The sequence below is a fragment of the Trichechus manatus genome, unplaced genomic scaffold (genome assembly GCF_000243295.1).
Source record: "Trichechus manatus latirostris isolate Lorelei unplaced genomic scaffold, TriManLat1.0 scaffold00090, whole genome shotgun sequence".
NCBI lineage: Eukaryota > Metazoa > Chordata > Mammalia > Sirenia > Trichechidae > Trichechus > Trichechus manatus.
Genome location: NW_004444026.1, coordinates 3,288,327 through 3,315,991, shown reverse-complemented (window position 1 = coordinate 3,315,991; position 27,665 = coordinate 3,288,327). Strand labels below are relative to the sequence as shown.

Genomic DNA, 27,665 nt, shown 5'->3' with positions numbered 1-27,665 from the left:
CGGAGCTGGGGCCCCGGCGGGAGGGGCCGGGGGTCCTGCCACCCGCCTAAAGTCCACGTGGATGTAGCTGTGTGCGGCGCGGCGCACTGTCTAAAACCGGGCGGGAAGTAGAGGGAGCCGGTCATTACCCCAGAGTTCGTGCCTCTACGCGTCCCGCTTCGGTGCCCCGCGGTGTGACTGTAGGCGTGGGAGGGGGGAATGTGCATTGTCCCACGAATCGCGATTAAGCTGGGAAACTTGAAGTTTGTTGTTTTTCTTTTTTTTTTTTTCCTTAATAAGGTCGTAGGGTTACTTTTAATATTTATGTGAACGCTTAAGAAAACATATGCCTTCCAAAATGTCTTTATTTTAGTCTTTCATTTTCCCCAGCATAATAAATAATGCGTGGCTGAGACTATCAAGTGTTTTAAAACCTAGATGTGGCCAGAATGTTCTAGTACTGCCAGTTTTAGCGACTTTTTGGGTATTTCTAAAAAATTTTTCTTCAGTGACGTGAAAAATGTATTTTCCAGTATGAGAAAGGTGATGAATTTATGTAGTTCAGCATGAGTATTGAAATGATCGGATTCAGTGGTACTGCAGCCTTGAATGGGCACATGTACACGTGCTTGAAGTTTTAATTCATTATGAGCAAGTACAGTTGGATCAGCAGGCTGCTAATTATATTTCATACTAGATCATGTAGATGTAGTATTATTAATTGACAGAGATAAGAGCTAATATTTAATACTGTACCCTGTAGCAAGTTTTGTCTGCTTCTTTAAAAACCATTCTGTTTCAATGAGACTCACCTTTGTCTAGATTAAGAACATTACTTGGTACAATAGCATATTAATTTATCTGATTAATATATTGGTTTACTTATATATTGCATGTAATAATACGTATAATTTGATAACCATATAGTTTACCAAAGTAGTAGATTTTAGTCTACTGGGACAAAAAGTTGGAAAATTAGGAACAATAATAGCCAATGTACTGTTTGTTTGCCAGGACTGTGCCAAATGGTCTACAGGCTTACCTGATTTAATCTTTGGAGATAACTTTTTGCATAAGCATAGGTTGCTCAAAAATATTTGAATACATGAACTTATCTGAACATTTCCGAATGTGGAATATAAACATTAAATACTGCTGTTTCTGCTTTTGTAAAATAAGGTGATGGCAATATAAAATGACTGAGTAAATTAGTGTATTTTTCAAGTTGTCCGGTGGCTTTAAAAATTTGTAGAACTGCAATCAGTCCCTTTATTTGGGCTTTTCAGTAGTTTTCAGACCTCTGTCTAACTTATCAAGTCCCCATTAGCATTGAACAGGCTATATCTGTACATTACTACTACCCCTACCCATTGCCACTCATAGCAACTCTATAAGACAGAGTAGAACTGCCCCCTAGAACTTCCAAGGAGTAGCTGGTGGGTTTGAACTGCTGACTTTTGGTTAGCAGCCGTAGCTCTTAACCACTGCACCATCAGGGCTCCCTTCAGAACATTGGAAAAAGGTAAATGTTGGGAAAAGGCTTAACGACCCCTTCTTAAATGGCCCCCTTTCCATATTTAATTTCTAAGTGACATTCCTAATTAAGGGTAAAAAAATGACAATGAAATATGAAGACTAATTTTCCAATACCAAACTAAGGAATTAAAAAAATAATGGGCTGACTGTTACTTAGCTGATGAGTCTAGCACAATTTCATAAGCATATGAATGTTAAGACTGTTAGATTATCTAAATTGTAGGGGCCCTATTTAATTTTTCAGTTTGCTTTTAAATTTCTTAAGCGTGTGCTCGGTTTTGAGTCTAGTACTTTGTGCATTAAGAAGTTAAGTTTTTAACTGGATTTCATTAAGTAATTTTGGCTTCCTTAATCAAAAAGTTTATTTTGACTGTTTTCAAAGGTACAGTTTAATGATTTACATAGGCAAAATTAAACACTGATATTCCACGTGTGATGGTGTGATTGTAACAGTTTGCTTCCTGTGAGAGTGGATGCCTTTGGAAGGACTGGAGAGGATAAGGAAATGCTTGGAGGTGTGTCTTATTTGTGATTAGAGCATTTTAGACCTACCTGTCTTCTGCTTCTAGCGGTCCATTGTTGGGAAGGGGAGAAGATTGAGAATGCTTTGCCAGTCAGTATTTATAAGAGGGTTCCTTTACCTAAGGACATTGTCTTTGCGGAAGAGGTGAATGGAGAGTTGTTATCTACAGAAATATGTAAAAAGAAAAAGATGCACATGTTTTCTTTTCGAGTTAATAATTTTACCCATTGTGACTGATTCTTGCCACCACATGCATCTCAGGTACTTCCCCAGCTTTGATATTTGTGGGCAGCTGCTAGTGGATGAAGTATAAAAGGGAAAAAAGATGGGGAGAGGTGAGCAAAGCACAAGGGTATATAAGCAAAGCCTTATTAACCCCCCAAATCCCCAAACCCATTGCCTTCAACTTGAGTCCGACTCATAGTGACCCAGTGACAGAGTAGAACTGCCCCATAGGGTTTCCAAGGCTGTAAATCTTTACCGAAGCAGATTGCCACATCTTTCTCCAGTGGAGTGGCTGGTGGGTTTGAACTGCCAACCTTTTGGTTAGCAGCTGAGTGCTTTAACTACTGTGCCACCAGGGCTCCTTGGCTTATGTATGGTGCTCCTTAAATACATATGCAATGAACAAACACATCGGAAATCCCCTTCCCTCTTCCTTGCACTCGTGAAGATCCCACTCATCTTTAGGACCCACGCCACTCAAGCCTTCTCCACCAAGTCAGCAGCCCACAGTGAGCTCTTGGAAAGTTAGCACTTTATACCACACGCTGGCATTTAATCTTTTATCCTTTATATTTAAGGGTTTCACGTGTCTTGTTTCCTCATCTAAAATACAAGCCACTGGAGGGCAGGGAATATATATTTATATACAGTACTAGTTTTGAAAACTTCCTTGGTATCCAGTACAATAATAGCCCTGGTGGCACAGTGCTTAAGAGCTCACCTGCTAACCAAAAGGTCAGCAGTTTGAATCCATCAGCCGCTCCTTGGAAATATGGTTGCTATGAGTTGGAATTGACTTGACGGCAACGAGTTTTTTTTGTTTGTTTGTTTATGTATACTGACTGAGAGAATATTATATTCCATGGGAAAACATCCAAGATATTAAAATGTGGAACCAGTCTTCAAGTAGATGGTATTTTATTTGGGCAAACATTGTTGACACACATGACACTGTATGAGAATTTGGAGCTAAATCAAACAAAATAATAATAATAGCTAACATTGATGTAGTGCTTAAAATGTGCCAGACACTGCCCCAGATGCGTTTACATGTTAATTTATTAGAATCTCACAACAATCCTTTGAAGTAGGTGCAATTATTATCCCCACTTTGCAAATGAGGAAACTGAGGCAAAGCAAAGTAATTAAGCTGCTTGCCCAAAGTCATGCACGTGATAAGTAGTGAAGACTGGATGTAAACCCTGGCAGTCTGGCTCCAGAGTCAGTGTGGTTTCTCTGTAGAGTTTTACTTTATACTTGGAAGGGGGATCTGAAAGTTGAGGCTACTTTCTCTTCTGTACAAGATGTTCTTTTTTAAATTTCAAAGTAACGTGAAAGATTGCAGTGACTCTGCATTGCAGAAACTGCTAGATTTTCTAGAGAGAAGAGGTTGCTAATGCAGTGGTTAAGGGGACACTATTTTGAGATGACTAAAAACAAGTGGATAGAAACTGAATTTTGAATCTCAGAGCTGAATGTGGCTTATAACTCTTTGTAGAAGTTCAGTGCTAGGACAGTGATTCACCCGGACGTAGGACAGTGACTGTATAAGACACTAATTTAATACCAATAAACTTACTCCAAATAAAATAATAGTAAATGACACTTGACATCTTACTGCCTTTCTTTCTTAAACACTAGATTTAAAACCCTAGTGGTAGTAATTTACCAGAATGTGGGTGTCCTAAAGGTTCCTGGTGCCATTCTGTCCGCTTGCTTTTTCATTATGTGGAATCTTGATCCACTTTTTCAGCTTGTACTGAGCAGTAGTGAACACTGTTGAGGCAAGGAGACCTCTTCAAACCAAATAATATAATATTTCTTTGGTGGGAAAAAAAATTAAAATTGTGCCATTGATTTGGTGACAAACCTGAAATAGTCATTTAGATGAGGGTCTGCAAACAAAATACAGCAAGATGAAGAAAAATGGTTTGTTTTTAATTGTCCTTTAGATGAAGGTTTACAGAGCAAGTTAGTTTCTCATTAAACAATACACATATTGTTTTGTGACGTTGGTTGCCAACCCCATGTGTCAACACTCTTTTCAACCTTGGGTTCCCCATTATTGGCTTTCCTGTCCCCTCCTGCTTTCTCATCCTTGCCCCTGGGTTGGAGTGCCCATTTAGTCTTGTTTTGTTTTATGGGCCTGTCTAATCTTTGGCTGAAGGGAAAAATGGTATTTTCTGAAAGCCCAATTACGTATACCTTTTGTTGGAGCCGACAATATTATTTTGGGGGCATTGGGCATCAACAGAGTTGCTTAATCTAAATGACTCTACAGAGATGGGAGTATGTACATCTCCACACTCGCTGTCCAGAAATCAGAGGAGGAAGTGTCCTTGAATCAAGCATGGGCCACAAACCTGGTTAGCAGCCAGAGAGGACACATACCTTGCAGGTATAGTATTCTGTACTACAGATCATTTCCACTGGGTAGGAGATCATGTAATTTATCTTTAGAATAGCTTTATAATTTGATTCTGTAAAAAAATGACATGTTCCGGTGTTATTTTAACATCAGCACATCTTTTAAGATGGCCTGTCAGAGAAGCAACTTACAATTATGAATATTGGCCTACAGCTTGTGTTCTATTTAAATATCCGAGGAAATAATTTGGAAAATCCAGGTTAAAATAACCTATATTGACGTGTTTATCCAATCGGCGTGTTAGCCTTGATCTTAATTTCAGGCTCTCCCTTTCACATGTGTTTTTTGAGAAAGAAAATGATAGGCTGACTCATTTATTTTTAAGCCTATCAGGCCGAGATAATTTAGTAGAACCTTACAGCACCACTTACGAATTTTAAGGTTGTAGAGCTGGACCCTGAATATGGTTGCTTTGTAACCAGGCGTGCACATCAGAATGACCTGGTTTTATTACAAAAGCAACAGATGTCTGGGCCTGAACACAGAAGTTCTGATTCATTAGAGCTGGAGTGGGCCGGGGCATTGGTATTTTATACCTTTCTCAAGTGCTTCTGGTACCACTTCCACCTGTGAGAAGAATCACCCCTGTGTTATACAGATAGAGCTGCCTGGGTGCCACGGATAGTTAAGTGCTAGACTACTAACCAAAAGGCTGGCTGTTCAAACCTACCCAGAAGCGCCCGGAAGTAAGGCCTAGAGATCTGTTTCTGAAAGGCCACAGCCTAGAAAACCCTACGGAGCAGTTCTGCTCTGCGCCATGAAGTCAGAATGACTCAACGGCAACAAGAAGTTTTTAGATAAGAGAATTGGGACAAAGTGAAATGACTTGCATAAAGCTGGTTCAGTAGTACCAAGATGTTATCGCCAGGTAAAATGTAATTTCAGAATTTGATAGCTGAAAGAAATCTTCCAGATCTTCAACTCTATGACTCATTTTATAGCTGAATGTAAACCAGGCTTGTTCATTCCATTTCCAAGTAAGATATGAATGCAGAGAAATAGGGTTTTCTCAAACTCTGTCTTCTGTCCTAGTCATAGAAAGATCAAAAAGTCAGTCCATCTGAATTTCTTTATAATTTTAGTTGATTTTTTAAAATTAATTTTAGGAACTACTGACTATTTACAGTATTTTTTTTATTACATACCTTGTGAGGCCCTTTTAAATTTTTTAAAATATAGTATAAAACTGAAATGAAAGATTAAATTTTTTTTGATTTCAATTACTTACTTTTCAGGCTTTGCTAAAGTATATTGTGTGAGAATTTACATTGCATTATTAGGTTTAGGTTTTTGTTTTGTTCTGGTTGATTTTAACTTTATTTTATTTTATTTTAGGCATTTTACCTTGGAAACATAATTTGGCTTCCATGTCACCCTCGAATATGAGGGATAAACCTAGTTTCAGCATGTCCTCAGTGGAGACCAAAGACCAGGTTTGCGCCTTCAAGAGGTCTTCTAAACCTGTGAAGCAGCAACCCTTTCCGGAAGAAAATAATAAGTCAGATATCTGTGAATGGAATATATGGCCGAGGGACTTATTATGATATTATGGAAGAATGGTTTAAAAAAAAAAAAAAAAACTGAAGAAAAGGCAAATTTCAAGAAGAGACTCCAATGCCATTTAGGATTTTCAAGCAGCTGAGAAGAAGATGGTTCTGAAAATATGTGTGACAAGATTCTAGCAAATTTCTTTGTACGTTTCTTACATTATCTTTGTTAATCCATCCATTTTTGTAATAAAAAAGTTATTTTCCTCTACTGCAACAGCAGGTAATCTACTTAGAATTTTATTCTATATAGAGAGATAGTGAATAACAGAAATAGGGGGAAAAATAGTACCAATTCTTTGGGGATGTCAGGCCCCAGAAATTGACTTTCACTAATTTCTAAAAGTGTGGTGTATTGATGATTGCTTCTTCATAAGAACATGCTGCTGCTTGTTCACGTTAATTGCAACTTTCGTTTAATCTTCCTTTATATACTCCCAGCCTCTGTATATGCCTACTTTTTCCTTAAACAGTTTTTTGGCAGCGAGGATCTGATTACCATGTTTTGTTTTCTTTTCTTTTCAGTTTAAAAATAAATATTATATTTTCATAAATAGACATTTGGTATGGTTGCTGTTCTACCCTAGGTTATTTTATAGGATTAAGAGTAGAATAATTTCCATTCTTTGGCAGCCTTGATCTTCTTCCCTCTCTTTATGCTCTTGTTCAGTGTTTCCTTGCTCTCATTTTGTAGATGGAAATGAAAGGTGATCCCTTGTGCTCTTGTTTTCAGTTATCTGGGACCCGAATAGTATGGATGGTAGAAATTTCTAGAAAATGTACAAAATCTTTTAACTACTGTTTTAAACCTCTGTCAGACTTCTTTTTAGAAGTGCTTAGAAGTAGCAATATTGATTAAATGTTACCTTTGTACCTTGCCCTTTCTGTTTTTGGAGTTGTATTAAGAAGCAGGAAATTCCAAATGATGGTAAGCAGAGAGAGCAGCCATGCACACACTCCAGTGAGAAAGTTTTGTAATAAACAAATGAAACAGTCAGTCGTTAAGTAATCTATAAGGTGTTTATACACATTTTCAGTATGAAATTTGTCTGTGAATTAGAGTTAAGAGAATTAACTGACATGAGTACAGTTTGTTTTGACTCTTGTTGTGACTAAGCCAGTCGACCTCCTTAATGATTTTCTCCTCAGTAAATTAAAGAAAGCTTTTGTTCTTATAAATCAAGATTTACCAGCAAGGGGGAATATAAGCAAAAGGACAGATTTTTAATTTAATTGAATGAGGTAAAATTCCATAAAGCGTTTGGTCTTTAATATTTCCGTCCCCAACAGGCCTGTTTTGCTTCATTCCTTTTTCCTGCCTTTTGCCCTGTCTGTGATCACCTGGTCCCGTTTTTACCTTCCTTCTCACCTCTCCAGAATTTCTTGTTTGGTTTATTGGTATTTGCCTTTTCTGTGATTCAACCTTCCATTTAAAATACTTTCTTTTCTATTTACTTGGGTGTGTCTCCTTGCTAGTTTGTGCCCTCCACTCCTATTATTGTTGTCTCTTGTAACTCAGCTCCTTCACCTCTCTAGTTCCTTCCTCTTCTACTCCTGACCTCTTTCCCTTTTCATTCCACTCTCATCCACTGCCAGTGGTGGTCCTTTCTCTCCCACCACCTCAGTCTGCTTCTTTCTGGGGAGCTCACTGATTTGTCCTGAGTTTCATCTAGCTCTGATTCCTTCTCATCTCTAAACTGACCTTGTTTCCTCCTGTACTTTTCAGCCATTGAGTGTTTGCTTCTTGAGGTCTTTTTTCCATTTTCCTGGTTCCTGGGTAGTAGGCATTTCTAGATGGAGTTGTTGTCAGTATTTGCATAGAGTACAGATCCTTAATGTGTATTTCCTCGGTAGCCAGGTTGAACCAGTTACTGTTAACTTCTCTTGGAACTTGAGCTTCTTGTGTTTTCTGCTCCGAAGAAAGGGGTTGGTACGCTAGAAGACTACTATTACTTTAAGAGAGTCAAGATTGTCGTGCAGTACCCTGGTGGCTCAGTGGTTAAGAGCTCGGCTGCTAACCAGAAAGGTCGGCAGTTCAAATCCACCCGCTGCTCCTTGGAAACCCTGTGGGGCAGTTCTGTCCTGTAGGGTTGCTATGAGTCGGAATTGACTCAATGGCAACGGGTTTGGTTTTGATTTACTATCGTTTTAACTCTTTCTTCAAGGACAGTTGATAAGTTAGTGACATTTGAATTAACTCCTTTGTCTTGATAGGTTAAGGAAGACATCCAAAGCAGCTGTGTGGGGGCTGGGGTGGTAAGTACTAGTACAGAACTCAAGTCGATGAACATTTATTAGGTAAAAGGTCTCCTAAAAGAATAAAAAATATCAGTAATTCTGTTATCTAGTTTTAGGTTAGGGTCATCTGTATTTCTACACCTCCCATTAAGTTTACTTCCAAAACATTTTTTATGTCTAATAAAACAGAGACTTAATCTCGTAAATACTCATTTTAAGAGACTTGATGTCTGCTTAAATATTAACCTGTATCATTTTGTAATTATACTGTAACATTCTTAAAATGCCATTAATAACTGATCCTATTAGTTTCTGTGTGGGAAAGTATATAAATTGTGTGGTCGTGCCCCTTCTGGACACTGTAGTTGTATTGTAGTGAAGTTTTCTGGTAAAACTTGATTATTTTATGCTGTTAATGATTTACAGTGCCTCATATTTTTCCTTTATTCTTGTATATACTATGAAAGTGGTGCTGTCTTGTAATTTAGTTTCCCACAGTGTATACCAGCTGAGGTAGAATGATGTGATATAAGCTTTATTAAACTTTAAAAAAAAAAAAACCCTGTACACCACATAAAGTCCCTGGGTGGCGTAAAAGGTTTGTGCTCGACTGCTAACCTAAAGGTTGGCAGTTCAGACCCACCCAGTGGTGCAGTAGAAGAAAGGCCTGGTGATCTGCTTCCGTAAGGATTACAGGCAAGAAAACCCTGTGACCCCATGGAGCAGTTCTACTCTGAAACACATGGGGTGGCCATGAGTCAGAATCAACTGGACGGCAACGGGTTTGGTTTTTGTTTTTGTTTTGTTTTGTTTTGTTTTTTGGTATACACCACATATTATAGTGTTTAAGTAAGGTTTTGAGGGCAGTCCTACAAAGTGAGGTTAACTATTATTGAATATTCTTTCTACCTGTGCCTTCCCTGGTTGTGATGGTGGTTTTGGGATGTCTTGTAGCTAAAGGAATGGGTCATGGACCAGTAATGGTATTGTAATATTCACCACCCATGTGCAGCTAGTAAAAATGGTATCAAAGCCACACTTAGGCTACTAACGTGGGATTTTTGTAGATGTGCTAAGTACTGGCCTGTGTTTTGGGGCTACAGAAATAAATAGAATATGGTGCGTTCTCTCTGGCAGCTCATAGTTGAGGGGGGGATATTGATAAGTGAATGATTGCAATACAGTGTGTCAAATACTAAAATACACACATAGAGGCTGCAATAGGAACAGATTAATCAGAAGAGTTAGAAAGTGTAGGTCAAAAGAGTCAGGTCTACATACATAAAATTTTTTTTTATTGTTGTAAAAATGTACATACCACAACATCTGCCAGTTTGACACTTTTCACAAGTATAATTTAGTAGCATCGATTACATTTATCATGTGGTGCAAGCATCACCAATATCTGTTGCCAAATTTTCCATCACCATAAACAGAAACTCACTGCTTCCTAAACAATGACTCCCCTTCCCCCTTTCCTCCCACCCCTGGTAACCACTATTAAACTCTGATCTCTATATACATTTGCCTGTTCTAGATACTTCACATGAATGAAATCATACAATATTTGTCCTTTTGTGATTGACTTAACTTCATTCAGCATGTTTTCAAGGTTCATCCATGTTGTAGCATGTATCAGGACTTCACTTCTCTTCATAACTGAGTAATATTCCATCATATGTGTGTACCACGTTTTGTTTGTTCATCTGTTGATGGACATTTAGGTTGTTTCTATCTTTTGGCAACTGGGAATAGTGCTGCAGTGTACATGTGCTGTTTTCGTTTCTGCTTTCAAGTCTCCTGGGTATATACCGGTATAAACTGTATTCCCATAGAAAGAAAAACTTGGTGTATAAATATTCCAAAACTTAGTTTAAGCTGGTTATAATGAGAAGTGGCTTTCATTTGTGTTCTGTGACAGATTATTATGTAGTCCTGTGAGCATATTAGTAATGACATGTTTCATAGCCATAATAAATACCTAGTTGGCAGGGGTGTTTGGGAAATTGCTACAGGCGTTGTAGAATGAACTGAGGTATTGGGTTTGTCTTTCACTGGTCCCCTAGTCATTCTTTGAAAAACTAATTTTTTCATGATAGTATTTTATTTCTTCTTGGATTTTGATTTATTGGTATTATTGACAGCAGTGACAGTTACCGTCATGGGTCCTTAATAGGGCCAGGCTGTCTACATGCATTAACTCATTGTTATTTTACTTATGCAATTTTTCTAATAAAATTTGATGTTATAAAATACATTTTATGTTTTCTGTATATACACATATATATAAAATACAATATGTGGTTGCATTGACACAAATGGGTGAATGAATGGATGAATATATATATGTTAGGACTGTTCTGCAGATCAATAGTTTTGTTACATTACCTTTTTACCACTTTAAAATGAGGAAGTTGAGGAAGGTAATGGAACTGACCAAGGCCACATGGATAGTAAGTGATGAAACCAGGATTTTAATCTAGCTCTGATTAAATCCCATTCTTTTAACCACTTTTCTATACTGTCTTTCAAAATTAATATTTCCCCTTGAAAAATTAAGATTTATAAGAAAAATTAAGATTTATTTAAGAAAAATTAAGATTTGTTTTATAAATGCAAATTATCTTGAGCTAAATATGCTGTCAATTCCATGTTCTACACATGGTTTTTTTCCAAAGTAAAATAACCTTTTTAGTGATAAAAGTAATAAGGCTCAATGTAAAAAAAATAATCAATGCTTAGCGGAAAAACAAATTCAGATAATTCAGAAAGGTATAAAGAGGAGGCTGATGAAAATCACCAATAATTCTACCACCCAGAGGTTAGCAGTTTGGTGTATAGCCTTCCAGACTTTTTGATATATACATGCATATACATATTGTTTTAAAACAAAAATAAGTTCATAACATCCATGTTGTTTGTAACCCTTGTGCATTTACTATATCTCGACCATCACTCCACATTATTGTAAGTTTATATCTTCATTTTTTAAATTTACTTTTAACGTTAAAAAAAAGTAAGTTTATTTTAGGACAGTTCTAAATTTATAGAAAAATTGCAAAGATAGTACAAAGTCCACGTACACCCCATACCTAGTTTCCCTAATTAATAACATAGTACAGTACATTTCTTACAATTAATGAACCAATATTGATACATTATTATTAATGAAAGTCAATGCTTTATTCAGATTTTCTTAGGTTTTTACCTATTGTCCTTTTTTCTGTTTCAGGATCCCATCCAGGATACCACATTACATTTAGTCTTCATGGCCTTGATAGTTTTGGCCAGATACTTTGTAGAATGTCCCTCAACTGGGATTTGCCTGATATTTTTCTCATGATTAGAGTAGGGTTATGTGATTTTGGCAGGAAGACCAGAGATGTAAATACCATTTTCATCACATCATATCAGGGGTACATACTCTTGACATGACTTACCACTGTTGATGTTCACCTTGATCACCTGGCTGAGGCAGTGTTTGTCAGGTTTCTCCCCTGTAAAATTACTCTTTTTTGTCTCCCCTTCCATCCTGTACTCTTGGGAAGGAAGTCATCCATACTTAAGGAATGGGAGTTAGGCTCTACCTCCTTGAGGACAGAGTATTTACATAAATTATTTGGAATTTTTCTGCATAGGAGATTTATCTGTTCTCCCGTTTGTTTCTTCATTCAATCGTTTTATCAATATAGACTAATAAATATTTATTTTATACTTTGGGTTTTAATCTAATACTACTTATTTGTTGCTCTTATTGTTCCAGCTTTGGCCATTGGGTGCTCTTTCCGTTGGCTTCTGTGTCTCTTTGTCATATGCCCATTGTTGCGGGTTTATGTCTTCATTTTTTAAATAGCTGCATAGTTTTCCATTGTGAGGATGTACCTAATTAATGAATCCCCTATTGATGGTAATTTAGGTATCAGATTTTTCACTGTTACAAACCATACTGTGATGAGTGACCTTCAGAAGACATATTTATACAATTGTCAGATAATTTATTCAAGGTAAATTACTGTATTAGTCTGCCTATTTAAAATTTTATGTATATGTGACTTTTTTCTTTAGAAATAAGCAGATTTCTGAGGAATGAACATTTTTACCTTACCTGCAGAAAATGTTAGGTTCCATCACATTGGTTCTGGCTCACAGCGACACTGTGTACAACAGAACAAAACGCTGCCTGGTCCTTCACCATCTTCACAGTTTGAGCCCATTGTTGCAGCCACTGTGTCAGTCCGTCTCATTGAGGGTCTTCCTCTTTTTCGCTACAGAAAGTCGTGATGTTTTTATCACCACAGTTGCCTTCCTTCCATTTTCTTTATTTCTGTGATCAGGGCTTGATGGTACCAGTGGTCCTGAAGAGCTGCTTTGAGATCACACATTGTTTTGAGACACCTGTTGTCATCTCAATATAGGATCAGTTACAGTAAACAATTAAATTGAATTTAAACTCAATTTGTAAAACAGCATTCTCAAAGGGTAAACTTTAGAACTAGAAGCAACCTTCAAAAACCATGATGTTCCATCCCTGCATTAGTAGAAATATAAAGTGAGGTGTTGTTTATATCAAATGACTTGCCTGGGACTAGGCAGTGGTAGAAGTATTCAAGAACCTAGATTTCTTCATAAGTCTCAGAATTCCTTGTTATGTGGGTATATTTTACATCCAGCTCAAGGAGATTTTCAAACAAACTTTCTATATGTTTAGATATATATCAAAGAAGACAAAATAGTATAATTAATCCCCATGTCCCTATCACCTAGCTCTGTCCATTTGTGGTAAATCTAGTTTATTTTGTTCCCTCCTGCTCCCCCCTCCCATCATATTATTTTGAAGCAAATCTCAGACATTAAAGCATTTCATTTGTAAATATTTACTATAGTCTAAAATATAAAATCTCTTCTTTTTAAAAGTAAAGACATTATTCCACTCTCACATCCTAAAAGCATCTCTGTTTAAAGATATTTATGAAAACTTCCAAAATTTTTATTTACCATGGATTAGAATTTGGCATTAATGAAAACACAGTTCCTTGTTACAATCCCTGAGTGAGAGTCTGTGAGAAAAAATGACTTGGGTTATGGCTTTTATCAAAACCTGACTGTGAGGATCTTACCTGGAAAAAATAACCTCTGATGCAATAAAAATTGTATGACAGATATCTCTGAATTATATATATATATATTTGCTTTTTCGCCCTTCTCAACTTTTACTTTGTCTATTCATGAGGAAGAAATTCCAAGGACATTTGACAACAAGAATTCTTTTTCAGATTTTACCATATTAATGGAAGCCGTGCTTGGAAATACAGTGGTTTAGCCATTCCACTCCAGATCCTTCTGTAGAGAAATTTTTTTCAATTTTTTTTTTTTTCATTGTCAAGTAGAATTCCTGAATGTAACTTCCAGGATTGGGACTTCACAAAGTTTCTAATAAAACTAACATTTGGATGACATCGCTCCACTTGCATTTGCTTTTGATACTTTTGATATCAGAGATGATCCCAAGGGCAACAGACAGCACTTCCTCTGTTCTCTTCAAGCAGCACGTTAAGTGGATTACTTGACTGTCTACAACTTGAAAGAGTGATTAATACTCTGAATGTTTTTACTATTGTCTTCTTGTGGGATTTCACTTGATCTTTAAAATTAAAATTAAATGAGATGATATTCCTCTAGAAAAACAACCTTGTCTCAGCTTTTGTAGCCAGACTAACAAACTTCCTTTTAAATACCCATTTACTTACATTGAATTTAGTCTAAAATGCCTCTGTTTTTTGACATATATGATGATCTAAGTTGGAGATGGGGTCAGCTAGAAGGGCAGAAATTTTCCTTTTGTGTTTTCTAATCCAGACTGAAGCCAATCTTAATTGTATAATTGTATTTAAAACTATTTTATTGCAAATAAGTATTCGTCTTGCTAGCCAGTATTGTTCATTATATGTAGATTCATGTTTTAACCTAACCTAATTTAGGCTTTTCTACCTTGACTGTTGTCAGACAAACAGGCTTTGTTATAGTCAGCTTTATTTTCCTCCCATTTTGAGTGCCATCCTTGTATTATTTCTGAATTTGGCTCATTTTTTTCTACTTATTATTTCCATTCAGTGGAGTACTTTTGAAGAGGAGAAATCTTACATGTATCCATTATTAATTTTCTTCTAGTTTCTAAACAAAAGTAGAAAGGTTAATAAAAATAACTACAGATTCAAATACAGTTCTGGTCAAGTGTATTCAGTTATTCTAGGATGATGGTATCGTGGGTGTTCTTGGATGACAGGACTCAGCATAGTATGCTATGAATGTGGATATTTTAAGATTTATCTCTAGCATTCCATCTACTCTACGTATTTTAAGCAAAATTTAAAATCTTTTCTTGATACCATGTTATTGTTAATTGTCGTCGAGTTGCTTCCAACTGATGGTGACCCCATGTGTTGCAGAGTAGAACTAGCTCCATAAAGTTTTCAAGGCTGTGACATTTTAGAAGCAGATCGTCAGGCCTGCCTTCTGAGGAGCCTCTGGGTGGGTTCAAACTGCCACCCTTTCAGCTAGTAATCAAGGGCTTAACCATTTACACCACCACTTTTATCGTAAAATCCTCTTTGTTTTGAAATTGCCTGTGTTTTCTTAACTTTGACATCTTTGCTACTTGCCAGCTGTGTGACGTTGACTGAGTTACTTATCTTCTCGGTCCTCCAGTTTTCTCATCTGAAAAGTGAGGATATTAATTAGCAGCCATCTCATCAGATTGTTAGTTTGTTGGGTTAAATAAGATGAGCTATAGTGCCTGGCACATAATAAATGCTTTGTGAATATTAGTTACTGTTGTTCTCTCCAGCTCTCTTTTTGTGTCTTTTCCACTTAACATGTTTATACCTTCACTTAGATTAAGAAAAAGGGTTTTTGTATCTTAAATACAGACTCGCTTCACAGTTTCCTGAAAATATTGTTTTAGCTTTTTGTTTTGAAATGATTATAGATTAAAATGATTAGCGATTCACCGGAAGATGGGAAAATGGGACAGAGAGGTCCCATGGACCGTTCACCCAGTTTACCCCAACTTATGTAACTATAGGACAGAATCAAAACCAGGAAATCCAGAGTTTATTCAGATTTCACCAGTTTTACATGCACTCTTTTGTGTATGTGCGTGTGTAGTTCTATGCAGTTTGATCATGTGTAGATTTGTGTAACTTCCACCACAATGAAGATATAGCACACTTCCATCAGCACAGGGTTTCCTCTGTTGCTAACCCCTTTATGGCTGTTCTCTTGCCACCCCCATCCCTAATCCCTGGTAACCACTAATCTGCGATCCTTCTCTATGATTTTGTCATTTTGAGTGGAGTCATGTAGTATGTGGTCTTTTGAGATTGGCTTTTTAAACTCAGCATAGTGCCGTTGAGATCCATTCAAGTTGTTGAGTTTATCAGTACTAGTTTATTCCTTTTTATTGCCAAGTAGTCTTCCATGGTATGGCTGTACCACAGTTTAACCATTCACCTGTTGAAGGAAATTTGAGAGGTTTCCAATTTGGCTATTACAAATAAAGTTCCTGTGAACATTTGTGTATAGGTATCTGTGTGGTCGTAAGTTTCCATTTCTCTGGGATAAATGCTCAGGAGTGTGATTGCTGGATCAAAACTTTTTTTTTAATGGGCCATTGTAGGCTTCTTTGAAAATATATAGTAATGCATTCTGCACTTGTAGATCTATAAAGGCAGTTATTTCTTGATGCCAACCATTATAAATGATACACATTGCCCTTTATTTTAAGAGATCTATCTTTGTGTGTGTAATTTCCATCATGAGTCCAAAGTATAGAATCCCATCTTAGATATACTGCATTATAACTTGTATTCAATAAATATTAATTTCATTTTGTTGATGAATTCCCTTTCATATTTTATTGACATTTTTCTTGTAGGGCATACCACTGTTCTCAGATACTAACTAACTTTGAAAGGGGGTAATACTTCAAGTAATGGGTTTTCTTTTTATTTGCAATCTGGTAGATGTTGAATTTTTAAAATAATCATAAGGACTAGCACAAAGGATCAAAAAGTCTATTAACTGACCAATGTCCAGCAACGTTTCAACTACTTGATAGAGCAGCGCTGGCACTTCTGCTTTCCAGCATAATATTTGGAAATCCTAAGATGTTTTCAAAAAACCATTCATTGTCTCACGGGCTAATAATTAATAATAATTTATTATTAGAATAAAGCTTCAAATACTGTTTTAATATTTGAAGGGTTATGATAGCTGTGGGTTTAGGTAATGTAGTTGGGCATCAAAAGTTAACGTAAGGGCAGTATAAGTTATGGATAGTGGACGGGCATTAGCTGGCTGATAGGTTTTGGTTTTCCCAAATATATCCTTTAGCCTTATAATAACTGATAAAGATAAAGCCCTTTGTAAAAAGTTGGGAGAAGGAAAAGGATGAAATTTAAAAAAAGAAACAGTTGTTCTGAATTGACTGCATATTTGAATCATCTACATAGCTTTAAAAAACAATAGCAACAACTGTACCTGAGCCAAATTCTATCTCTGGAAGTGGGGTCCGGGGATTGGTGTTTCTTGAAATGCTTTATAGATGATTCTAAGCCAAGATGGAAAACTACTGAACTAACAGAAACAGCTTCTGTGCTCAGATTTCTTCACCCTAGAATTTGATAGTTGTGCTGCATGCATCTATCTGTCTTGTACTAATACGGGTTCCACATGGCTCTTTCATGGATGGCTCTCCTGAGATCAGTGCTTTCCGGAGGGCAGGGAGAGTCACACTTGTGAATTATACAGATTTAAACTGTAAAACACAACTTTCACATGGATAACAGAAGTATGTGTGAAGTAGAATCAAATACCCCAAACGGTGAGAAACTCAGAATCATTTAAAATTCGAAAAGGAAATTAGGCTTTATCCAGGACATAGTATGGGTGGGAAGCATTTTGGGAAATTAAGCACTTAGAAAACCTACGAGGAGTGTGTGGGATGAGAGAGATCTGAGTCTTTAGTGATTGATCTTATTGTTGGCCTTATTTAGTTTTGCTTTTCTTTTTTTAGTTTGGTGTTCTACTTTGCAAAATAATATTTACTTGTAATAAATGAGAGGATCCTAGGATAAATAAAGAAAAAGATAATGAATCTCTTACTAGTGTTCGTAACCTAATACATATTCTTCAACACCTTTCCCTATGCTCATAAAAGTATGTAGAATGACAAGGTTTGTGAGTTTTACGTTTTTTGTTTTTTTAAGCTAGGATCATAATCCGCACATTATTCTAAATCTTGCTATTTCTCCTTATCCATAGATATCCCCCAGGTAAATAGATATAGATTTAACTCTTCTTTTGGAAAAAATGAATAAGATATGATAGTTCAATGTGTCATAATTTATTCAGCCGTTTCCCTGTGAATGGACATTCTGGATGTTTGTTTTCCTCCCTCCCTCCTCTCCTCCCTTCCACCCTTCCTTCTTTGTTTTCTTTCATTCTTTTTTGTCACTAAAAACAATGGTGCAACAAGTATCTTTATACATATAACCTTAGGTATTTGTGCTTTTGTTTCTAAAGTCATTTTACAATCTGTGGTTTGGTTTTCATCAGATTTCTTAGTTTCTGGATACCTTCTCTGTTAGTGAGAAGTAATGAGTTAATGTCAGTAGATTTCCAGTTAATTGTCTCCTTCTGGGTATTAGTTGGGCACTAGGTAGAAGAATCAACCATTTTAGAAATATTTAAATGCTACTGAATCCTAGTGACCAGAAATGCTTTTCACAGGACCTAGAATTCTGGAGGTAGGGGTCTCCATGAACCATCACAACTTGATTCCTAAAGCGTGTACAAATGTACATTTTATGGCTTTCATTAGATTTTCAAAGGAGCTCTTGCCCCCCCAAAAAAGGTTAAAAATTGATAATATATGTATCAGAGTAATCCTAAATCTAGAGAACGCATAAAGAGCTTTCTGAGTTTCATCAGATACCACATTTTTATCATAATGTTATGTTTCATAAAGGTCTAGATTGAAATAAGTTTAGCTAATTTCCAGATGGCATAAACCTAAGAGATAATTAATACCATAGTAGAATACTCTAGATTCATAATATTCTGAACAGGTTATAATAATGTTCTAAAATCAGCAAGATTAAATACACTAAGGATAAACCATCTATAGGAGTTGAGGAATGTTTAGGGTAGAGGACTATCTCCGATTGTACCAGAGATGAAAAAGACCTAGGAGTTTATTTGACCACAGGCCTATCTGAGTCATCTCTGTGACGTAGCTGCTAAAAAAGGGAACAATCTCAGGCTACAGTAGTGCAGGCCTACATCACATTGAGTCAGTCTCTTTTTTATGGGCTGGGTAGACCACATTTGATGAATTATACTGAAGTCTATGACCCACAGTTTAGGTGAGAACAGCATAGTGATGGATCAGGAAATGAAGTCACATGAGGAACTGCTGTTAAACTAAAAGAGTTTGATTGTTGAATCTGTAGGACAGGGTACAAAAGAAAGATGGTAGCAACCTTTGTAGATTAGCGACTAGGAAGACCAGAGGGAGGTGTGTAGAACTTTGCACTGTGGGTCAAACAAGTGCTAAATAAACATTTGAATGGATGGATGGAAATCACAATGCAGAGGATTTTGACTAGATTTAAGATGGAATCTTGTAGAGGTAAGTGTTCTCCAGCCAGGAGAGGGGCTGCCATGGAAACTATTGACTTCAAGCCTCGTGATGAGTGACTGTGAGGTGCTATAGAAGGAATTGCCACTCTAAGTGAAAGGTTGTATAGCAGAACCTCAAGAACTCTTTTCATTGGAATTTTATATTCTCTGAGATACCTTAATTCTGAAACCGGAGAAATTTCTTTGAATATTATTGTAGGCTCTTCAAAAGTACCTTTATGGAAGGAATTCTTTGACTCAAAGGTCACATGGTTGTCAGTATTTTCAAAAGGTACAGTATAAAGTGCTGACAAATTGAAATATAGTAGTTTTTTACTGAAACTGCAATGTGTAAGTTACTCCTCTGTTAGACATGATGTCATTAATCTAGACTTACGGTTTTTAAGTTTTTATTTTTGTCACTTTAGGGAGGAGAAAATCACATTCTTTTCAAGCTACAAAAAAGGATAAAAAAGGACATTTCACCACTTCTATACTCATTGTGGCCACTATCTCCATTAGACCAATTGTTCTGAATTCTGACTCAGGTAACAATAACACTGAAATTTGTGTCATGCTTTCTAACTTACATATATTTGCACTCGGGTTTACAGACTGACTTGTGAAAATGTATCTCCAATATTTGTTTAAGTTGGTTAAGACAGAAATATATCTTATTGCTCTCGAATAATTGAAATAGTATAACAATCCTTTAGGTTATGCAAGTGGATAAATATGTCAAACTTTGTATATATAAAGTTTTTGAAAACTCTTTATCTCACACTGTTTGAGCCCTTGTGGCTCAGTGGTTAAGAGCTTGGCTGCTAACCGAAAGGTCGTCGACAGTTTGAAGCCAATAGAACCCCATGGGACAGTTCTGCTCTGTCCTATAAGGTCACTATGAGTCAGAATTGAGTCGACGGCAACTGGTATACTCGTATCTCAGACTGTTAGTTTAGTTTTTAGAACAAGATTGGGGGCTGCTGTCACTTAGGACACCATGGTTTCTACCCCTTTTTATAGTGACAGAGAGGTGTAGTTTAGGGGTTAAGAAGATAGGCTCCTGGGTTCAAGTCCAGCTCCACCACTTTCTGGCTCTGTGACCCTGATCTCCCACTGTCTGTTACCTTCCCTGTAAAGGGAAGATAAGGATCCCTGGTGGTGCAACAGTTAAGCACTCAGCTGCTAACCTAAAGGTTGGTGGTTCGAACCCACCCATCGGCTCCACGGGAAAAAAGACCTAGTGATCTGCTCCCATAAAGATTATAGCCTAGAAAACCCTATGGGGCAGTTTTACTCTGTCACATGGGGTCATGAGTCAAAAAATGACTTGACAGCACCTACCAAAGGGAAGCTAATCATAACACACAATTGTGAGAAAGCACTTAGCACAGCACCTGGCACATAGAATCAGTGTTCTGTTACTATATTTTCTACTCTCACTCTCGAGCTCATTTATATTTTTTTTCAGATTTTATAGAATCACCGTCTGTATGTCTATACTATCTTGAACACAACGTGTTTAAAACTAAATTTTTTATGCCCCCCACCCCTTCCTCTTCTAATCACAGACCTACCCTGCTCTGTCCTACTATTTTCTCTACTTAATCAATGGTACCATTCACCAGAAGTAGTGTGAGAAGAGGCTAACACCACAAGCTCTGGAATCACACTATCTGGGATTGCATTCCTGTGCCACCACTTATTTCCATGTGACTTTAGACAAGCTACTGAATGTCTCTAAATCTCAGTTTCTTCAACAATGAAATAGGTTTGATAGTATCTATTTGACAGAATTGGGAAATTCAGTGAGATAAGTACATGTGAAGGGCTTATCATGGTTCCTGACACATAAGTGCTTTATGCATGATAATTATTATTTATAATTCTCAAGCTAGAAACAGTAGTGTCATCTTTAATGCACCGTCTTTCCCATCACCTGAAAGTCATCAATGCTATTGAGTCTTCCTCCAAAGTCTGAATTCCCTATTCATCACTACCTTTAGGCCAGGGTGTATTAACTGGAATTCATTACTCATAGAGGTTCATAAACCCTTGAAATTATTTGCACATGTTTTGACATGTGTGCATTTTTCCTAGGGAAAGTCTTTTAGCCTCTATCATTGACTGTCACACAAGCCAATTACACAGAAAAGGTTGATAACTACTGGCTTAGACCCTTATCTCCTGCCTATATTCTGTAGCCTGCAAACTAACTGGCATTTCTCCCCTAGTCTCCTTCTAATCCATTCTTCACACTGTTGCTCAGTTAACTTAAAAAAAAAAAAAGTGTTCACATCACCATCTTGCTTGTACAGTTGTGTTGACTCCCGGTCACCCCTCACCACACATTAGAATTACACGGGAAGCTTTTTTTAAAAAAAAACTGATGCCCAGGCCCCATCCCCGACAAATTAATTGATACTAACAATTATCAGGCATCAATATTTCTTTTAAAAGCTTCCCAGGCGTTTTAACAGTATAGCCAGAGTTCAGAGTCTCAAGCTTACAGGAAAATGGACTAACTCATCAACATGGCGCAAAAGGGTATAAACAGTCTAGCGCTGATCTGCTTTTCCAGCCTAATCTTCCACCATTCATACCGTCATTTGTATCCTAGACACATAATTTTTACTATTCTCAGATGTTCTGTGTTGTTTTCTACTGACTCCTCTGCTTAAAATACCTCTTACCCTTTATCTGTCCAGTAAATTTTTTCATTTTTTAAGACTGAAACTGCGTTGTTTCCATGGCAAAATCTTCCAAACCGAATTGCACCCTTTACTGTGTATAGACCCTTAGCAAAGAACTTACACTGTATTATAATTATTTGTTCATCTGTCTTCCACAATACAGTGAACTTCTGGAAGGTAGGCTCCTTATTCATTTCATTTCTTTAGTGCTTGGCACTGGGTCAAGAAGCTGTCTAAAAGTCTGGTGAATAAGTAAATGAGAAGGAAGAAACAGTAGCCCACTACTCTGGGGAATCGGGAAATCCAGGGAGTTGGGGAAATGCAAGTATGTATGGTATACTAGATGTGGTGAGGAATGCTCAGCAGAAGTTTGATTCTCTACTATTGCTTTTTCATGCTTTTATAAAACAGAAAGATGAAAATATATCAAATGTATCATCTGGGAGTAGAAAATGCCCTCAAACATACAAACTTTTTATATTTCTGATGATCAGTGCCTCTGTCATAGAAAGAATTCCTCCTAAGATTGGAGTTCACATTGAACATAATAGCATCAATTCATGTCATGTGTCTCATGAGACTGAAGATTTCTGAATGAGAGATGGAGAAGCAGCCATTATGACGATGCAGCTGTTTATTTTGCCCAGTGGACTCTACTGATTTAAAGATACCCTTATATGGACAGTTCTCCAGACGTTATATGTTTCTAATTTTGATCTTTCTAATTTTGATCTTATTCCTGGCCTTTGTGTTTAAGCTGCTGCCTAATCCTTCTCTTGGCTATTTTCCTCAGCATGTCTCAGAATCGTCCAACAGTTTCTAAAGAATCATAACCTAAATGTAATTTATTCTACTTGTTTCTTCATTGTCGAGGAACAGTTTAAGTTAAAGGTGGTTTTGAGAGAGAGTACTTTAATAAATGTTGTCAAAGAGATTCTTTTGCTTTAGGTTGTTTGTTTGCTTTTATCTTAATTATTTTTCCTGAACTCACCACAAAACTAATGAGAAGAGATGGCTTATTTAAAGCCCATACAGAGAACAGTGAATACTAGTCTGATGTTATAGTTTGAGTATACATGGTTATGATATGCTGTGTATGAACAACTAGCATACCCTTTGTCTAATTGGCTGCTTATTACTTTAATAATCTTGAATAATTATAAGATTTTCTCACTGAAAATCAAAATATTGGTTGGAATTTATAAATTATGGTTGTTGTCAGTTGCTGTCAAGCTGGCGCCAACTCATGGTAACTGTCTTCGTTATCTAGGGCTGCTTTATAACAGAAATACCACAAGTGGGCAGCTTTAACAAACAAATTTATTTTCTCACAGTTTAGGAGGTTAGAAGTCTGAATTCAGGGCGCTGGCTCTAGGGAAAAGCTTTCTGTCGCTCTGCTGGCTCTGGGGAAACGTCCTTGTCTTTTTTTCAGCTTCTGTTCCTTGGCTCCTTGGTGGTCTTCATGTGGCATGGCATCTATCTTCCCTTAACTGCCTGCTTAATCTGCTCTTTTATATCTCAAAAAGGATTGACTCAAGATACACCCTACACTCATACTGCCGCATTAGCATAATAGAGAAAACCCATTCCCAAATGGAATTGTAACCACAGCTATAGGGGTTAGGATTTACAAGACGTAGTTTTAGGGGACACAGTTCATTCATAACAGCTACCTTATGTTTAACAGAATGAAATATTGCCCAGTCCTGTGCCATCTTCATAATTGTTGGTATGTTTGAGCCCATTATGCTACTACCCTTTTACACTTTCATCCATCTTATTTAAAAAGAGTAAAAAAAAAAAAAGCTTTAAAATAATCTGGACCTGTTAAGAGCTCCTCTTTTCAACATGGTTGACGTAAGAAAGAATACTTTTTAGTCATTTAAAGAACAGTTCGTTGTGGTAAAATATATATAACTGGAAATGGATATGGTGAGGGTTGAACAACATGATAAACACAATTAATGTCACTGAATTGTACATGTGAAGAATGTTGAAGTGGCGTATGTTTTGTTACATATATATTTGCCACAATAAAAAAGCTGTATATATAGTATATATACATACACACACACACATACATACATATATATATCAGTCATAAAATTTGCCATTTTAACCATTCTTACACATACAATTCAGTGGCATTGATTACATTTACAATGTTGTGCGACCATCACCACAATCTATTCCGAAAACTTTTTCATTACCCTAAACAGAATCTTTGTATCAGCAATCTTTTAAGAGCATTTTTGTGGACAGATCTTGAGTCAGAGAACTGGCACATGCACCCTTTCTTGGCAGTTGGAGAGACGGGAATATAATGTCAAGAAAAGAGGAAACTAACTGCTACAATGAAAGCATTAAGGTCTAAACTAGATAATTGTCTCTTATTTCACATAAAATCAACCACAGATCTACTGTTTGTCCATTCCTCTTTATGTGAACCAAGGCCTATGTAGATGAACTTGTCGCTGGTGTTTCTGGGAATGGCCTTTTGGATTATTCTAATTATTGGGCTTTTAGAGTTCTTAGAGTTGAGTTGTTAATCCTTCTGTTTTTTTGCTTATTGCTACTACTTTGAAAAATGAACACTCATTGGAGCACTTATTTAATAAATATTTAGTGCTAAAGAGATAAGATCATGTACATTTATCATCATCAAAAGAGTAGGCTATGCCCCTCTGTTGAAAACTAGCTACCTATTGGATTCTTGTGACCAAGTAAAATTAGAATGTCTTATGAATCTTTTATTGCTTTTAATTTGAGGTTTATTTTGAACTGCTTACCTTAAAAGTGATAACTTCTCAGTTTATCTTTTTGGGAGTAGACCACATCCATTTACAAAACTATTAAGAATTGTGAAATAAATCCTTTATTTCCCAAGTCTCTTGATACAATGGTTCCAAGTACTATCTTCTACCACATACTTGGGCATCTGCTCTTTAAACAGATCTTACCTATGCTCAGAGACTTCATCGTGGAGTAGCAGGAGCCATGAGAACATACTTGAAATTATTAATAGTAAAACTGGTAGCATTGGGCTGTTAGGAGGACCTCTTTCAGTCCTACCTTGCAAGTTTCCTGTCCACCTGAAATGAGATACAGACGGAACCTGAAAACCCAGAACCCCAGAGTAGATTCTCTAACTACCATGTACGGATTGTTCAGCCAGGAATTCCCTTTCAGTGTTACTTTATATAACTAAAATAGTAAAAACTCCATGTCAAGCACTGTTCTGCATGTTGCTGTTAGGTGGTGTCAAGTCAGTTCTGACTCATAGCGACCCTGTGTACAACAGAATGAAACAAAATTCAATGTTAAAAATGTTAAAAAAAAAAAAAAAGGATGGCAAAACAAACAGTTGCTATAGAGTCAATTCTGACTCATGGTGACTCCATGTATTGTTGCTCTTGTTAGGTGCCGTCAAGTCAATTCTGACTCATAGCGACCCTGTGCACCACAGAACGAAACACTGCCCGTTCCTGTGCCATGCTCACAGTCGTTGCTGTGTTTGAGCCCATTGTTGCAGCCACTGTGTCAATCCATCTCGTTGAGGGTCTTCTTCTTTTTTGCTGACCCTGTACTTCACCAAGCATAATGTCCTTCTCTAGGGACTGGTCCCTCCTGACAACAAGTCCAAAGTATGTAAGATGTAGTCTCACCATCCTTGCTTCTAAGGAGCATTCTGGTTGCACTTCTTCCAAGACAGATTTGTTCGCTCTTTTGGCAGTCCATGATATATTCAATATTCTTTGCCAACACCACAATTCAAAGGTGTCAATTCTTCTTTTGTCTTCCTTATTCATTGTCTAGCTTTCGCATGCATATGATGTGATTGAAAATACAGTGGCTTGGATCAGGTGCACCTTAGTCTTCAAGGTGACATCTTTGCTTTTCAAAGATGTGTTGCAGAGTGGAATTGTGCTCCATGGGGTTTTCAATGGCTGCGATCTTTCAGAAGTAGACTGTCCGGGCTGTCTCCTGAGGTTCCTTATAGAACTTACCAAAAAAGATTGTAAGTGCTCTTGAAGTAGGCTTCATTGCTGTGAAACAATGTGGATTGATAACAAAATTAGTGTTTGATACCAAATTTGTATTTGTTCCAGAAGATTTGGGAAGTCAATAGCTTGTTGCCCGAATCTTAGTAGTTTTTCTATAATTGGGTGGAGTAAACTGAGAAGTGGACATTTATGATTAGCAATTCAGCATAATTCGTTAATTCATATTCCGTCCACCAACAAAGAACTGGCAATAAAGGTTAACTTGTGATGGGTGAAGTTTACCTTTGCACTACCTGTTAAAAAGAGATTTCTAAACAAATAGCTTGGTGTAAATAAGCATGCAGGAAAATGTTACTTAAACATAGAATATTTTCAAGTACTTTTACAGTTTTGTTTGTTTTTAATATAATCTGGTTATTACAAGCATTATCTTTAGTACTTTCATCTTAAAAATGGAGGTGACTCAGTTTAACATTCACAGATTCTAGTAATACAACTGCATATAAAAGTATTTTCAACTTAGATATGTTACTACTTCAAACCAAATTAATCTGGAATTAGTAAGGTTTTGTTAACCTACCTCTTGAAATACTGTGGATTTCAATCTAATGTTTGCTACTTTTTCAAAATCTCAAATTACGGTACATTTAAGGGTTCTTGTAGATTAGCTTGGATACTAACACAGTACAGAAGTTCAGATTTCATGTAATAAACCTATGCTTATTTTTCCATCTAAGGTGTTTTCATTACATTTAAAACTGGCAGCTCATTTGTGTCTGTCTGGCAGCTTCAAACCTAGTATCTTATACCAGCAAGGGCAGAATTGTTGTCCCCCAGAGAAAGAAGGAAACAATTTCAAAGAAGAGGACAGACAGCCTCTGTTCTTTTAGCTGAATGGAGACTGGTGATGAGGTACCTGAAAATATGTCTGACCTTTGTGCTCTAGTGAAAAAATCTGTGAGCTTCAGATCAAGGAGGAAGAAGAAGAAAATGAAAATACATTTAACACCTTACATAGACTAGGTACTGTGCTTGGTGATGTGTTGTTGATGTTAGGTGCCGTCGAGTCAATTCCAACTCATAGGTACCTCTGTGTACAACAGAACAAAACACCGCCCGGTCCTGTGCCATCCTCACAATTATTGCTATGTTTGAACTCATTGTTGCAGCCACTGTGTCAGTCCATCTCATTGAGGGTCTTCCTCTTTTCCGCTGACCCTCTACTTTACCAAGCATAATGTCCTTCTCCAGGGACTGGTCGCTCCTGATAATGTGTCCAAAATACTTGAGATGAAGTCTCGCCATCCTTGCTTCTAAGGAGCACTCTGGCTGTACTTCTTCTAAGCCAGCCTTGTTCGTTCTTCTGGCAGTCCATGGTATATTCAGCATTCTTAACCAACACCATAATTCAAATGCATCAGTTCTTCTTCGGTCTTCCTTATTCATTGTCCAGCTTTTGTGTACATATGAAGTGATTGAAAATTCTATGGTTTGAGTCGGCCGCACCTTAGTCTTCAAGGTGACATCTTTGCTTTTCAACACTTTAAAGAGGTCTTTCGCGGCACATTTGCCCAATGCAATGCGTCTTTTGATTTCTTGACTGCTGCTTCCATGGGTGTTGATTGTGGATCCAAGTAAAATGAAATCCTTGACAGCTTCAATATGTTGCTTATTGGTCCAGTTGTGAGGATTTTTGTTTTCTTTATATTGAAGTGTAATCCATACTGGAAGCTGTAGTCTTTGATCTTCATCAGTAAGTGCTTCAAGTCCTCTTCACTTTCAGCAAGCAAGGTTGTGTCATCTGCATATCAC

The 27,665-nt window shown here is 36.9% G+C and overlaps 1 protein-coding gene across 1 annotated transcript in view; it reads left to right on the top strand.

The window, feature by feature from the left end:
• Window positions 1-27,665, top strand: part of SLC20A2 (solute carrier family 20 member 2) — a 119,621-nt gene that overhangs the window by 293 nt on the left and 91,663 nt on the right. Inside the window, exons 2-3 of the mRNA XM_004382088.2 lie at window positions 4,545-4,661; window positions 6,027-6,384. The gene's annotated coding sequence lies outside the window, so the exon portion shown is untranslated. The remainder of the gene's footprint in view (window positions 1-4,544; window positions 4,662-6,026; window positions 6,385-27,665) is intronic.